This window comes from Barbus barbus (genome assembly GCF_936440315.1).
Source record: "Barbus barbus genome assembly, chromosome: 49".
Taxonomy (NCBI): domain Eukaryota; kingdom Metazoa; phylum Chordata; class Actinopteri; order Cypriniformes; family Cyprinidae; genus Barbus; species Barbus barbus.
In genome coordinates, this window is record NC_136727.1 from 10,497,087 (window position 1) to 10,510,500 (window position 13,414).

Sequence of the window (13,414 nt, forward strand, 5' to 3'; positions counted from 1 at the left end):
AATAGAACAACTGTTATATAAAACAACATACAAATCGATAGACAGACAGACAGACAGAACAACAGACATACAGTTAGCCTGCACAACAGACAGAACAGATAGACAGATAGCATAACAGGCAGACAGAATGATAGACAGAATGACAGACAGAATGAGAGAAATATAGAAAGAAGGACACATAGACAGACAGACAGACAGACAGACAGATCTCCCTGACTACCAGAGTTCCCATAGTGAATGTTGTGAATAATATGAAGAGTTTATTTGCAAAAACAGATAACTCAGTTTTTTTGTTTTTGTTTTTTTTTTATCATGTTTTTTATTATGTTATCATGCCTTTATTGTGTTTTTTAATTGTTTTATGTAGCTGGGTTTTTTTTTTTTTTAACCTAGTCAAAATACTCCAACTGCAGTTTGATTGAGATTAATTGGAATGCACAATTAAAAAACATGATTTCTGAGTATTGTTAAAAACATAGTTATCTGTTTTTGCAAATGAACTCTTGTAATGTAATGATTTCTGTCGGAAAAGAGAGTGCAAATAGGTGCACATAATTAAATTATTCAACAAAACAGAGCAAGACATGGCAAATACATAACCTTTCAATAAAGAAAGGCTTTTATAACTCACATTAATTACACAAATCCCTCAACCAGGTTTGCATTTTTTAGGGTCACCAAGTATATGAATGTCTGACAAGCCCATTCTACATTATTGCAGGCAGAAAGTCTTTAGTACAAACCAAGTGTGAGAGAGACAAAGAGCCAGGAGTAAATAATAGATGCTGCGAATCAGACTCGCTGTGGCCAAGGGCGAAACACAAGCCTCTGTCTGAGAGATTGGACACGGATAATCAGTGTACGTTACAGCGGGCCGCTCACCTGCTCTGAGTCAAATACGAGCGCAAGGACAAATAGAGAGATGAGCCGTCCAGCGTGTCAAAACGAATGAGACCGTCAGTTCATTTGCAGCCGCACAGTCGATTAATCGCTTGAAATTAATTTGATCTCATCTGATGGATAAAATGGATGTCACTTCAATCAAAGCTGGATTTTACTTTCTGCATTGTTCTTCTCGATTCCTGATCATGTGACCTCCAGAAATTTCCATCTCAGCTGGGAATCATGGGAGTCTATCTCGTAATTGTATCTGCAGGTTGGAGCCTTGCAGTTTTCACTGGCTGTCACACGCAGGTGACATATGACAAGCCGAAAACCTCCTACATGGAGGTAGGCAAGCGATCACGTACACAAACAAACACTAAGACAAACCCACACACATACTAAAAGAACCGATACTCAAACAAAAGGAAGCCGACATGCTTGCAGATAAATGATCTGGTGGAAGGTTTGGCGTATAAAAGCACACAAACACATTGAGTCCCTTACAGCTCAGTCCATGAATCTGTTTGTATCGTCAAAGATTTTCCCTCTCTAAGGTTTTTGAGGGGAAAAGCACGATTTTAGATGCTGCCCACTTCGTCTTCGCTGTGGGAAGGCGATTCTGCACTGGCATGCGCTAATCCTGCTGTTGTCTTGCCCAGCCTGGGCTCTCTGATCTTGGCAAAATATCATGCCAGACCTCTGTAGACTCCCACATCCTCCGGCCTCCATCAACTCATCCAGAGTCTTGTTAGGGCTAAAGCAGGCATCAATGCCGCTCATACCTGGGGTTTGTGCGTGTGAGGAGATGTGCAAAATTGCTTTAAGTTATCAGACTCAACAGTTTTCACCTGGTGGACATTAAACAAGCCAAAAGATATCCCATAGAGTTACATTGACGAGAGAAAAAAAATTATATAAAATCTGAATATATTTATTGATAAATCCTGAATTTAAAGTTATAATTATAAAACAAATGTAAATAGTGAATATATACTTGTAAATGTAAATATATAGATACAAATCTGAAAATATAAATGTATGTTTTGAACATACAGAAGTACATATGAATATGAACAAATATATACACAAATGTATGATACATCCATAATTTGTATATATTCAGGTTTGTATCCATATATTTAGAAATAAATATATATTCATAAAATCATTTATTTATTTACAATTATAACTTTATATTTAGGATTTATATATATGCACAAACACACACACACACACACACACACACACATTCAGATTTCTAATAATTATTTTTTGTTTGGCCCTTCATAATACTAATATTCTAATATTCATAAGGACATAAAATTATATTTATTCCTTATTAAAAAGAGAGAAAATTGCTTTGGATAAAAGTGCCTGTTGAATTTTAAAAAAAATGTAAAAAGATTATTTGATTTGATATAAAGTTTCATGGTCAGTAAAACAAGTAAACAATAAACAAATAAATAAATAAAAACAAACAAACAAACAAAAATAGAAAATTAAATAATATAAAACGTAAATATAAAATTAAAATTAAAATTTATGTAAACATAAAAGGTAATAAAAATAAATAATATAAAACAAAAATATAAAAAAAGAAAGAGCAAATAAAATGATATAACTAAATAGAAAAAGCAATACATATAAAATAAACATGCAAAATAAATATAAAACAAAGTCAGCAAATAAATAAATGTGTAAAATACATGTATATGAGTTCAATTTTCTTTTTTACTTGATTAATCTACAAATTAATTATTTAAATTAATAATTGCTATTTTGCATAATATATATTATGTAAATTAATTACAAATTTTATTTCTGCAACTTTGAGCAGGTACTATTTTAGGTTCAGTTTGGGGCTCAGAGATCCACTGATTACTAGGGTGTTTTTCTCTGGGGGGAAAAACAACAACAACTGAGAATTGGGACACTTCTGAAAAATCTTTTACTTTCTATGTATTATCACTTGAGAAACAAATGAGAATGTTCTTTGATTTCTTTCCTCTTATGGGCAGAAACTCAAGGAGAGCCGTTACAAAACATCTTAATGCATCCGTCATTGGTAGCCTTGCCACTGTGAGTTATTGGACACAGTCATGACTCAAACTAAAGTGTTGCTCCCTCAAAACGCACACGTACACGCCACACTTCAATAAAAACACTCACACAGGAAATATGAGCATCCTTTTTTTCATGGTAAGACAGACTTGCCTGTAAATGTCTTTTACATGGTACATTTGCAAAGCAGGTCTTTTATTGGCTTCCCTGGAACGTTTATTGTATCTTTTTGCTTTGTCTCTACAAATTGTGGCGTTTCTCCAAGACAATTCATGAGTGGGTTAAAAGCTCACGTCTAAACCCACAGATCTCTATTTGTGATGCAAGACAAACACATTGTGCCTTGAGGGGCACCATAAATGCACCAAATAAACAAATAAATGAATCACAGCCATTCATTTCTGTGCGTTTGTGTGCAACAGAAAAGAGCAAAAGAAAAGAAAAAAAGAGAATGCGCGCCACAATATGAGTGCTAAAATGGTGAATTCTGTCTATTATTGTTTGGTTGATACAAATGGTGGGTCAGCCTGTCGCTGTTAGTAACCACACCAGTGTCAACACAGACAGGAAGTGTCAATCACTCTGGGGAGTGACCTGGTCCTGGAGGTTGAGAAGAAAAGAGAAGAACAAAAGGAAGACAAAACAAAACAACAACAGACCAGCATTCATTTCCATGCCACTGCAGACTGATGAAGGCTCTAAAATCTCAGTGTCAGTAGCCTCTTAGAAAAACTAGGTCTTACCAGCTTAAAGGGTTGGTGTACCAGCTCTAACCAGTTTAACCAAGATGATCTACCATGTTAAAACCAGGTACACTAGTTGCTAGTGCGTGTGAACATCTATCCTGACCAGCTATACAGACAGAACGACAGATCGATAGAATGACAGACAGAACAAAGAACGAAACGAATGATAAATCGATAGGTAGAATGGCAGATAGAACAACAGATAGACAAAACAATAGAAAGAACACAAGAATGATAGACAGAATGGCTGAACAAACAAACAAAAGACTGATTATTACATAATAAAATTATATAGAAAGACAGAACAATAGAACAAACAATAGTATGATATAAAAAATTTACGGGAAGATTTATAGAACTATAGAATGACAGACAGAACAATACAAATAAACGAACGAACGAACGAACGATAGATGGATAGATGGATAGATAAATAGATAGAATGAATGAGTGAACGATAAACATAATAGAACGAGTGAAACAATGATAGAACGAATGAACAATATGTAGAACAAACGGCGAAGGATAAACTGAACAAATGTGTATACGATAGACAAACAGACAGACAGACAGACACAGTCAGACAGACAGACAGACACAAACAAACAGACAGACAAACAGACAGACAGACAGATAGATGAAGCAGTGGAAATTACATTGAATAAACGATCAATAGATGATCCAAAATGGATACTAATAACCTACCAATATCAACAGAGGCAGGATTTGATGCAGTGTCGAAAAAAAAAAGTTTCATAACAATTTTGGAATCGGGTTCTATGAACCCCTTTACCAAGGTTAAAAAGTACAGCAACTCGAATTTACATATTCGAAAGAACTAATCGGAATGCAAACCAGTCTGCCATTTGGAACATATACAGTGGCATGCAGAAGATGGATACTGAAGCCGAGGCTTCTGCCATCTGGGACGAGACTGTTTCTGCAGACGCATTCAAACTAGTCACTCCAGCACACCATATGGTCAGACGCACAACACCGGGGATATTCCAGTCCCGGACCAGAGGAATGGATGAATATTTAAGTTGTTTGCGCACATAATTGGAGTCTTAGTCAAAAATTTGATTCGAGTGGACTGAAATACAACAGCCTGCATCCCACCTCATTACTGGACTTTTCCAGCATGTGAACATGCAGGTGCGTCCTGCATTCGTCTGACAGCCTTACATGTGTTTTCATGTGTGTATGTGTGTTTATATTCTCTTTCACTGACATGAAAAGATGCAATTAAGCAGGAGATGGGCAGAGAGGCGGTCGACACATTAACACTGCGTTAGTGCACGGATGCCTTCACCCACAGACATGAACTGAACTGGTTTTCACACATCCCGTTCTGTGATCTCAATGGGCACTGATTGCCTTTAACGCAGCAGGATGCTGCCAGCGTGCGAATGAAGGAACAGGAGTTTGTTTTCGCCGAGAGAGTGTCAATATGTACGTTGATTTCACTTTTTTTCCCTTATATCCTTACGATGTTCAGAGACCTGTCTCTAACCCCGCTGAGCTAAAAAAAGGTGTGTTTTTTCCTGCATCTAGATCAAGAGATTTCGACACAGTAAATATTTCTGAAATAACATATCTGTGAGGTGTAAAAATAGAAGGCACAACTTAATGAATCTTAAAGGCTCAATTTGCATTTGTATTTTATATCTGAAATAGTATGCAATATTAGAATTATTGCATCCCAAATTATAGTATCTTAAAAATAGTATGTCAAATTGTAGAATTATGCAGGACTGTTTCTAGTGCATATGCATGAAAACTTACAGATTGAATGCATTGCAAACTGAGAAATAAATATAGATAGTATGCATAAAGTAACATGTAAGATTAGAATTACTGCCAGGACTGAAAATAGCCAGAGTGTATATGCCAGAGTGCACTATTATGCAGGTCTGCATACTATTTCCAGTCAATTTTAAAAGTGTGCACCCTAACATAATACGCAAGATTAGAATTTGTGCAAGTATTGAAAATTGTATGTCAAAGTGTACTATTATGCAGGACTGCATACTATTTCACCTGAGAATACGTCTAAGTATGAAAACGTCTCGGTTACGTACGTAACCCTCGTTCCCTGATGGAGGGAACGGAGACGTTATGTCGTGACGACATTAGGGGATTTACTTGGAAGCCCCGACTGCCTCTGATAAGAGAAAACGCCAATGAAATTTGGCTAGTGGATTTTGCATACCTGAGCCACTCCCCGTGCATACGGGTATAAAAGGGCGACAGGTGCATCCACTCATCAGGTTTTCCGCTGAGGAGCCGAGAACGTGTCCCTGGCAACCAGCGATGGTTCGAGATTGTGGCATGGGGACATAACGTCTCCGTTCCCTCCATCAGGGAACGAGGGTTACGTACGTAACCGAGACGTTCCCTATCTGTCGGTCACTACGAGTTATGTCGTGACGACATTAGGGGTCTATGGAAAGCGCCACAACCTGAACCCCGTCACGACCTTGTGGCATGCAGATGTTGACAAGCTAGCGCGTGACAGACAAATGCGATGCGAAGGTCGCAACCTTCCCGTCGCCCCAGCGCAAATTCGCTAACCTTGGTGCCCGCAGGGACCACTGAGTACATTGCTGCTGGAGATAGCCAAGCCGCTGTTCCTTTCCCCAGAAATCGGAAGGGATTTCGACCTTCTATGAAAGATTGCTTCAAGTCTTTCCTGTTTGTTGTTACAGCCCGGCAGTAACGACGGGGAAGCGAGCCTTCCGGAGAAGGGCGCTACGGAGGCCACACCCTGCCCGAAGGGAGGTAACGTGTGGAGACACTGGTATGGACTGGCCCAAGCCTGGGGCAGTGCTACATACGCCTGGACCCTGGGGCAGATCCTACCTAGGAGAAGGGAGGAAGGCTGCCAGCAGGGCCTGACAGAGCTCTGTCAAAGGGAAGACACGGGTTTACCATGAGGGAAACCGTACCGTGGATGAATACACGTGTGGGATCACCCGAAGGGAATCAGGCCGCACGGGCACCTAGCCGAGTACAGGGGCTGACCGGAGACCCGGGCAAGCTAACACCGGTACTGGGCCTGGCGTCAGACTGCTCCGCCCAGCCTGACTGCCGGGGGTGCTGGAGGAACTCCGCCAGGGTTCGCCGTTCGGGGAACTAACTGGAGGAGAGAATAGGCGCTCGTATCCCCGGGTAAGGGGGAATGGCGCAGCAAGCGTGACACCGGCCAACTCTTCCCGCCACTTACCTGTTACCCAACACACGGGAAGAGACTGGCTCAACGCGGAGACTGTAAAATCTCGCGAAGGTGTTCGGTGTCGCCCAGCCCGCAGCTCTACAGATGTCTGCCAAAGAGGCGCCGTGCGCCAGCGCATAGGAGGAGGCAACACTCCGTGTGGAGTGAGCCCTCACCCCGAGGGGGCACGGCTCGCCTTGGGATTGGTACGCCAAGGCGATGGCATCCACTATCCAGTGGGCCAACCTCTGCTTGGAGACAGCCTTCCCTTTCTGCTGACCTCCGTGGCAGACAAAGAGCTGCTCGGAGCTTCTGAAGCTCCGGGTGCGGTCCACGTATATGCGCAGCGCTCTTACGGGACACAGCAACGCCAAGGCTGGGTCTGCCTCCTCCGAGGGCAGTGCTTGCAGGTTCACCACCTGATCGCGGAAGGGCGTGGTGGGAACCTTGGGCACGTATCCAGGCCGGGGTCTCAGGACAACGTGAGAGTAGGCCGGCCCAAACACAAGGCACTCTTCGCTTACCGAAAATGCTTGGAGGTCCCCGACCCTCTTGATGGAAGTGAGCGCGGTCAGGAGCGCTGTCTTGGCCGACAGGAATTTCAGCTCGACTGAGTCCAGCGGCTCAAAGGGACCCCTCTGAAGTCCAGCCAGGACAATAGAGAGATCCCAGGAGGGCATCAGGGGTGGCCTAGGAGGATTTAACCTTCTGGCACCCCTCAGGAACCTCACGATGAGATCGTGCTTCCCCAGGGACCGGCCGTCCACTGCATCGTGATGGGCCGCAATAGCAGCCACGTACACTTTCAAGGTGGAGGGCGACAGCCTGCGCTCCAACCTCTCTTGCAGGAAAGAAAGCACCACTCCAATCGTGCATCTTCGGGGGTCCTCTCGACGAGAAGAACACCAGTCCGCGAACAGACTCCACTTCAGTGCATAGGCTTGCCTAGTTGAAGGGGCCCTAGCCTGAGTGATGGTGTCCACCACAGCCTGTGGCAGGCCACTCAAGTCTGCCGCGTCCCATCCAGGAGCCACACATGGAGGTTCCACAGATCTGGACGCGGGTGCCATATGGTGCCGAGCCCCTGAGAAAGAAGGTCCTTCCTCAGAGGGATGCGCCAGGGAGGGGCTGTCGCGAGGAGGGTGAGTTCCGGAAACCAGGTCCGGGTGGGCCAATATGGCGCAACCAACAAGACCTGCTCCTCGTCCTCCCTGACCTTGCACAGCGTCTGTGCGATCAGGCTCACTGGGGGAAACGCATACTTGCGCAGAGCCCGAGGCCAGCTGTGTGCCAGTGCGTCCGTGCCGAGGGGGGCCTCGGTCAGGGAGAAATACAGCTGGCAGTGGGAGGACTCGCGGGAAGCAAACAGGTCTACCTGAGCTTCCCCGAATCGACTCCAAATCAGCCGGATCGTCTCGGGATGGAGTCGCCATTCTCCGGGGAACGTGAGCTGTCGTGAGAGCGCGTCGGCTGCACGATTGAGCTCCCCCGGAATGTGGACGGCGCGCAGCGATTTGAGCTGTGACTGACTCCAGAGGAGGAGATGGCGGGCGAGCTGTGACATGCGGCGTGATCGTAGACCCCCCTGCCGGTTGATGTACGAAACAGCCGCAGTGTTGTCCGTGCGGACCAACACGTGCTGGCCTAGAAGCAGTGGCCGGAACTGCTTTAAGGCCAGATGCACTGCCAACAGCTCTAGGCAGTTGATGTGCCAAAGCAGTCGAGGCCCCGTCCAGAGCCCCGAGGCTGCCTGCCCGTTGCATGTAGCGCCCCAGCCCCTGCTGGAGGCATCTGTTGTGACAACAACATGCCGGGACACTTGTCCTAAGGGCACCCCGGCCCGTAGGAAAGCAAGGTCTGACCAGGGGCTGAAAGAGCGGCGACACGACTGTGTGATGGTCACACGACGTGTCCCGCGGCGCCATGCCCATCTCGGGACCCGTGAGTGTAACCAGTGCTGAAGTGGTCTCATATGAAGCAACCCGAGCGGCGTGACTGCGGCTACGGATGCCATATGCCCCAGGAGCTGCTGAAACTGTTTCAGCGGAACCACTGTCCTGCCTCTGAAGGAACTCAGGCAGTTCAGCACTGATTGGGCACGCTCGTCCGTGAGACGTGCCGTCATACTCACGGAGTCTAACTCCACACCGAGAAAAGAGATTCTCTGCACAGGGGAGAGCTTGCTCTTTTCCCAGTTGACCCGAAGCCCCAACTGGCTGAGGTGCCGGAGCACCAGGTCCCTGTGACCACACAACTGTTCTCGCGACCGGGCCAGAATGAGCCAATCGTCGAGATAGTTGAGGATCCTGACGCCCACTTCCCGTAACGGGGCAAGGGCGCCCTCCGCCACCTTCGTGAAGGCACGGGGAGACAGGGAGAGCCCGAAGGGGAGGACCCTGTACTGCCATGCCCGCCCCTCGAACGCAAACCGTAGGAACGGCCTGTGTCGAGGGAGAATCGAGACATGAAAGTAAGCGTCCTTCAGGTCGATCGCTGCAAACCAATCCGCGGACTGCACGCATTTGACGATGCGCTTCTGTGTCAACATCTTGAACGGGAGCTTGTGTAGGGCCCGATTCAAGACTCGCAGGTCCAGGATTGGCCGGAGGCCACCGCCTTTCTTGGGCACGATGAAGTAGGGGCTGTAAAACCCCTGCCTCATCTCGGCTGGAGGGACCGGCTCGATTGCACCCTTTGCCAGAAGGACAGCAATCTCCTCGCGCAGGACAGGTGCATCTCGGACTGCCACCGAAGTCTCGAGGATGCCACTGAACCTGGGAGGCCGCCTGGCGAACTGAATCGCATAGCCGAGTCGAACTGTGCGAATGAGCCAGCGAGACGGGCTGGGTAGCGCAAGCCACGCCCCCAGATACCGTGCAAGTGGCACCAAAGGCACAATCGACGTGCCCGCAGTGGTGCAGCGAGGGGGAGTAAGGTTGGATGGAACAGAAGGCGGTGCGTTCTGACTCATCCCCACAAAACTCCCTGAGTCCCCGGGGGGACTGGCTAGAGGTGCGCGGGGAGGCATCGCGTCCCCAGACCGCACTCTCTTGGCCACTGGCAATATGGGTCTCGGGTGAGAGTGAGGAGGCAGTGCGTCGCACACTGTCAGCCCGCAGACCTGGGAACCCGGAGGAGAGGGAAATTGCTCTTTCTTTGACAATGTGGGTACCACTGGCCCTTGAGCCAGTGGCGGAACAGAAAGAAAAGAAAACACAGGATTCTCCCCCCGGCCCTCCTCCGGGGGAAGGAGCGACGCTGGCCTCGTCGTCTCCTGGGAAAGAGCAAATTCCTCCATCTCCGGGTTGTGCGCGTCAGGGCCGCTTTGTCGTCTTCCTGGAGGACTTGGCGGCCGGCTGAGGCGCAGGGGGCGCCGCACTCCTGCGAGAGGCTCGACGCACCGGCCTAGGTGACGACTCAGCACGGGGCGGAGCAGCTCTGGAGGACGCAGGAGGGCGCCCACGGCGACCAGCAGACTGGGGCCTGGCCCTTGGGCCAGCGGTGGCAGCTGGAGCATCCCGCCGTTTAGGGAGGATGTGCTGAATTGCCTCCGTCTGCTTCTGTACTGCCGAGAATTGCTGGGCAAAACCCTCGACAGTGTCGCCAAATAGCCCCGTCTGGGAGATGGAGGCGTCGAGAAAGCGTACTTTGTCGACGTCCTTCATCTCGGCCAGATTGAGCCAGAGATGGCGCTCTTGGACCACTAACGTGGACATCGCCTTCCCGAGGGACCGCGCCGTGACTTTCGTCGCCCGGAGAGCGAAGTCAGTCGCCGTGCGCAGCTCCTGCATCAACCCCGGGTCGGGACTACCCTCGTGCATTTGTTTTAGTGCCTTGGCCTGGTGAACTTGCAGGATGGCCATGGCATGCAGGGCAGAGGCGGCCTGGCCCGCAGCGCTGTAAGCCTTGGCGGCGAGTGCGGCCGTCAGCTTACAGGCTTTGGACGGGAGACGCGGACGATTCCTCCAGGTGGCGGCGTTTTGCGGGCACAGGTGCACCGCAACCGCTCTCTCCACCTGGGGAATATCCACGTACCCCCTGGCCGCCCCGCCATCGAGGGTAGTGAGGACGGAGGAGGGAGACGAGCGGCTTCTGGCCGTGAAAGGGGCCGTCCACGACTTCGTCAGCTCCTCATGCACCTCCGGGAAGAAAGGCACCGGGGCAAAGTGCGGCCGCTGGTCGCGTTTTGCGCCGATGAACCAATCATCCAGCCGCGAGGGCTCGGGACTGGGCGGTCTGTTGACCTCCAGCCCGATACTCACGGCTGCCCGGGCAAGCATGGCCGTCAGCTCTGGGTCCGGATCGGCAGTGGCGACAACACCCGAGGGGGGCAGCCCCGCCGATCGTTCATCCTCAGAGGACGAAAGCCCATCCCCCGATGCCGCGATCGACATCTGATCCTCGGGCGGCGCACCGAATGAAATGCTGGCGGCCCCGTGAGGCGAACCAGCGAAATCACTCAGGAACCGGACGGAACAAGCGCTGCGGGAGGAGTAAGAGGTCCGTGGGGACGTGCCCGGCGGAGAAGCTCTTACCGTCACCCTCAGATCTCCCAGAGCGCCAGCCGGCGGTCCTCTGCTCGAGCCAGAGAGACCGGGACGGGTGGCGGCAGAGGGTGCCAATCCTTTCAGAAAGGAAAGGCGAGAACGCAGCGTTGCCATGTTCATACGCCCACAACAGGCGCATGACTCATCCACAAACGCATCTTCAGCGTGCTGGATGCCCAGACACTGAAGACAACGCTCGTGACCGTCATCCGAGGACAGGAAGCGACCGCAACCAAGAGAACACGGACGGAACGGCATCTTTAAAAAGACGCGAACCGCCCAGTGTTTTAGAAATTTGCTCTTTCAGGTGAAGTGCCCAGGGGAATCGCTGCTGCAGGGACACCGCTGTCTGCACCGTGACGCCACCCAGGAACAAACTCTTTTTTTTTGAGGCAGAAGGCTTTGTGGAGATCGCAAACTTCTCATCCACTCGGCTCCGAAGCAAAAATCTGATGAGTGGATGCACCTGTCGCCCTTTTATACCCGTATGCACGGGGAGTGGCTCAGGTATGCAAAATCCACTAGCCAAATTTCATTGGCGTTTTCTCTTATCAGAGGCAGTCGGGGCTTCCAAGTAAATCCCCTAATGTCGTCACGACATAACTCGTAGTGACCGACAGATAGGGAACTTAATGATAGTATGCAAACTCATACACGCAAAAACTGTAATACACTGGCATACAATTTTAACATACATTGTTGGAAGTAACTAGTTACATGAAATGGCATTACGTAATTTAATTACAAAATAAATGTAACTGTAATCCATTACAGTTACTGAGAAAAAAAAAATGTAATTAAATTACAGTTACTTATGAAAATGTTAACGATTACAAAGGGGGTAATATTATGCAAGTGTGCATGTGTGTTAATAAGAAAATATACAGATACAGTTGTGGTCAGAATTATTGGAACCCTTGGTAAATATGATTAAAGAAGACTGTGAAAATTAACCTGCTTTGTTAATCCTTTTCATCTTTTATTTAAAAAAATCACAAAAGCTAACCTTTCATTGGATAATAAGAATTTAAAATGGGGGGAAATATCATTATGAAATAAATGTTTTTCTCAAACACACGTTGGACACAATTATTGGCACCTTTTTATTCAATACTTTTTGAAACCTCCATTTGTCAGTTTAACAGCTCTAAATCTTCTCCTATAATGCCTGATGAGGTTAGAGAACACCTGACAAGAGATCAGAGACCATTCCTTCATCCAGAATCACTCCAGATCCTTCAGATTCACAGCTCCATGACGGTGCTTCTTCTCTTCAGTTCACCTCACTCATTTTCTACAGGGTTCAGGTCAGAGGACTGGAATGGCCAGCAGAAGCTTGGTTCTGTGCTCAGTGACCCATTTTTGTGTTGTTTTTGAGGTTTGTGTTTGGATTATTGTACGGTTGGAAGATCCAAACATGGCCCATTATAAGATTTCTAACAGAGTCAGTCATTTATTGATTTTTTATCTGTTGGTATTTGATAGAATCCATGATGCCATGTGTCTGAACAAGATGTCCAGGACCTCCAGCAGAAATATAGGCCCACAACATCACAAATACAGCAGTATATTTCATTGTACACATGGGGTACTTTTTATCCCTGTGTTCACCAAACCCATCTTGAGTGTTTGCTGCTAAAAAGCTCATTTTTTAGTTTCATCTGACCATAGAAGCCAGTCCCATTTGAAGTGCCAGTCCTGTCTGTTAACTGAATATGCTGGAGTTTGTTTTTGGATGAGCTAGGAGAATTTTTCTTGAAATCCTCCCAAACAACATGTGGTGATGTAGGGGCTGTTTGACAATTTTTTTTAAGGTTTTCTGACCCCGAGACTCAACTATTTTCTGCAATTCTCCAGCTGTGATCCTTGAAGAGTCTTTAGCCACTCAAACTCTCCTTCTCACCGTGCATTAGGACGATATAGACACACGTCCTCTTCCAGGCAGTTTCATTACATTTTCT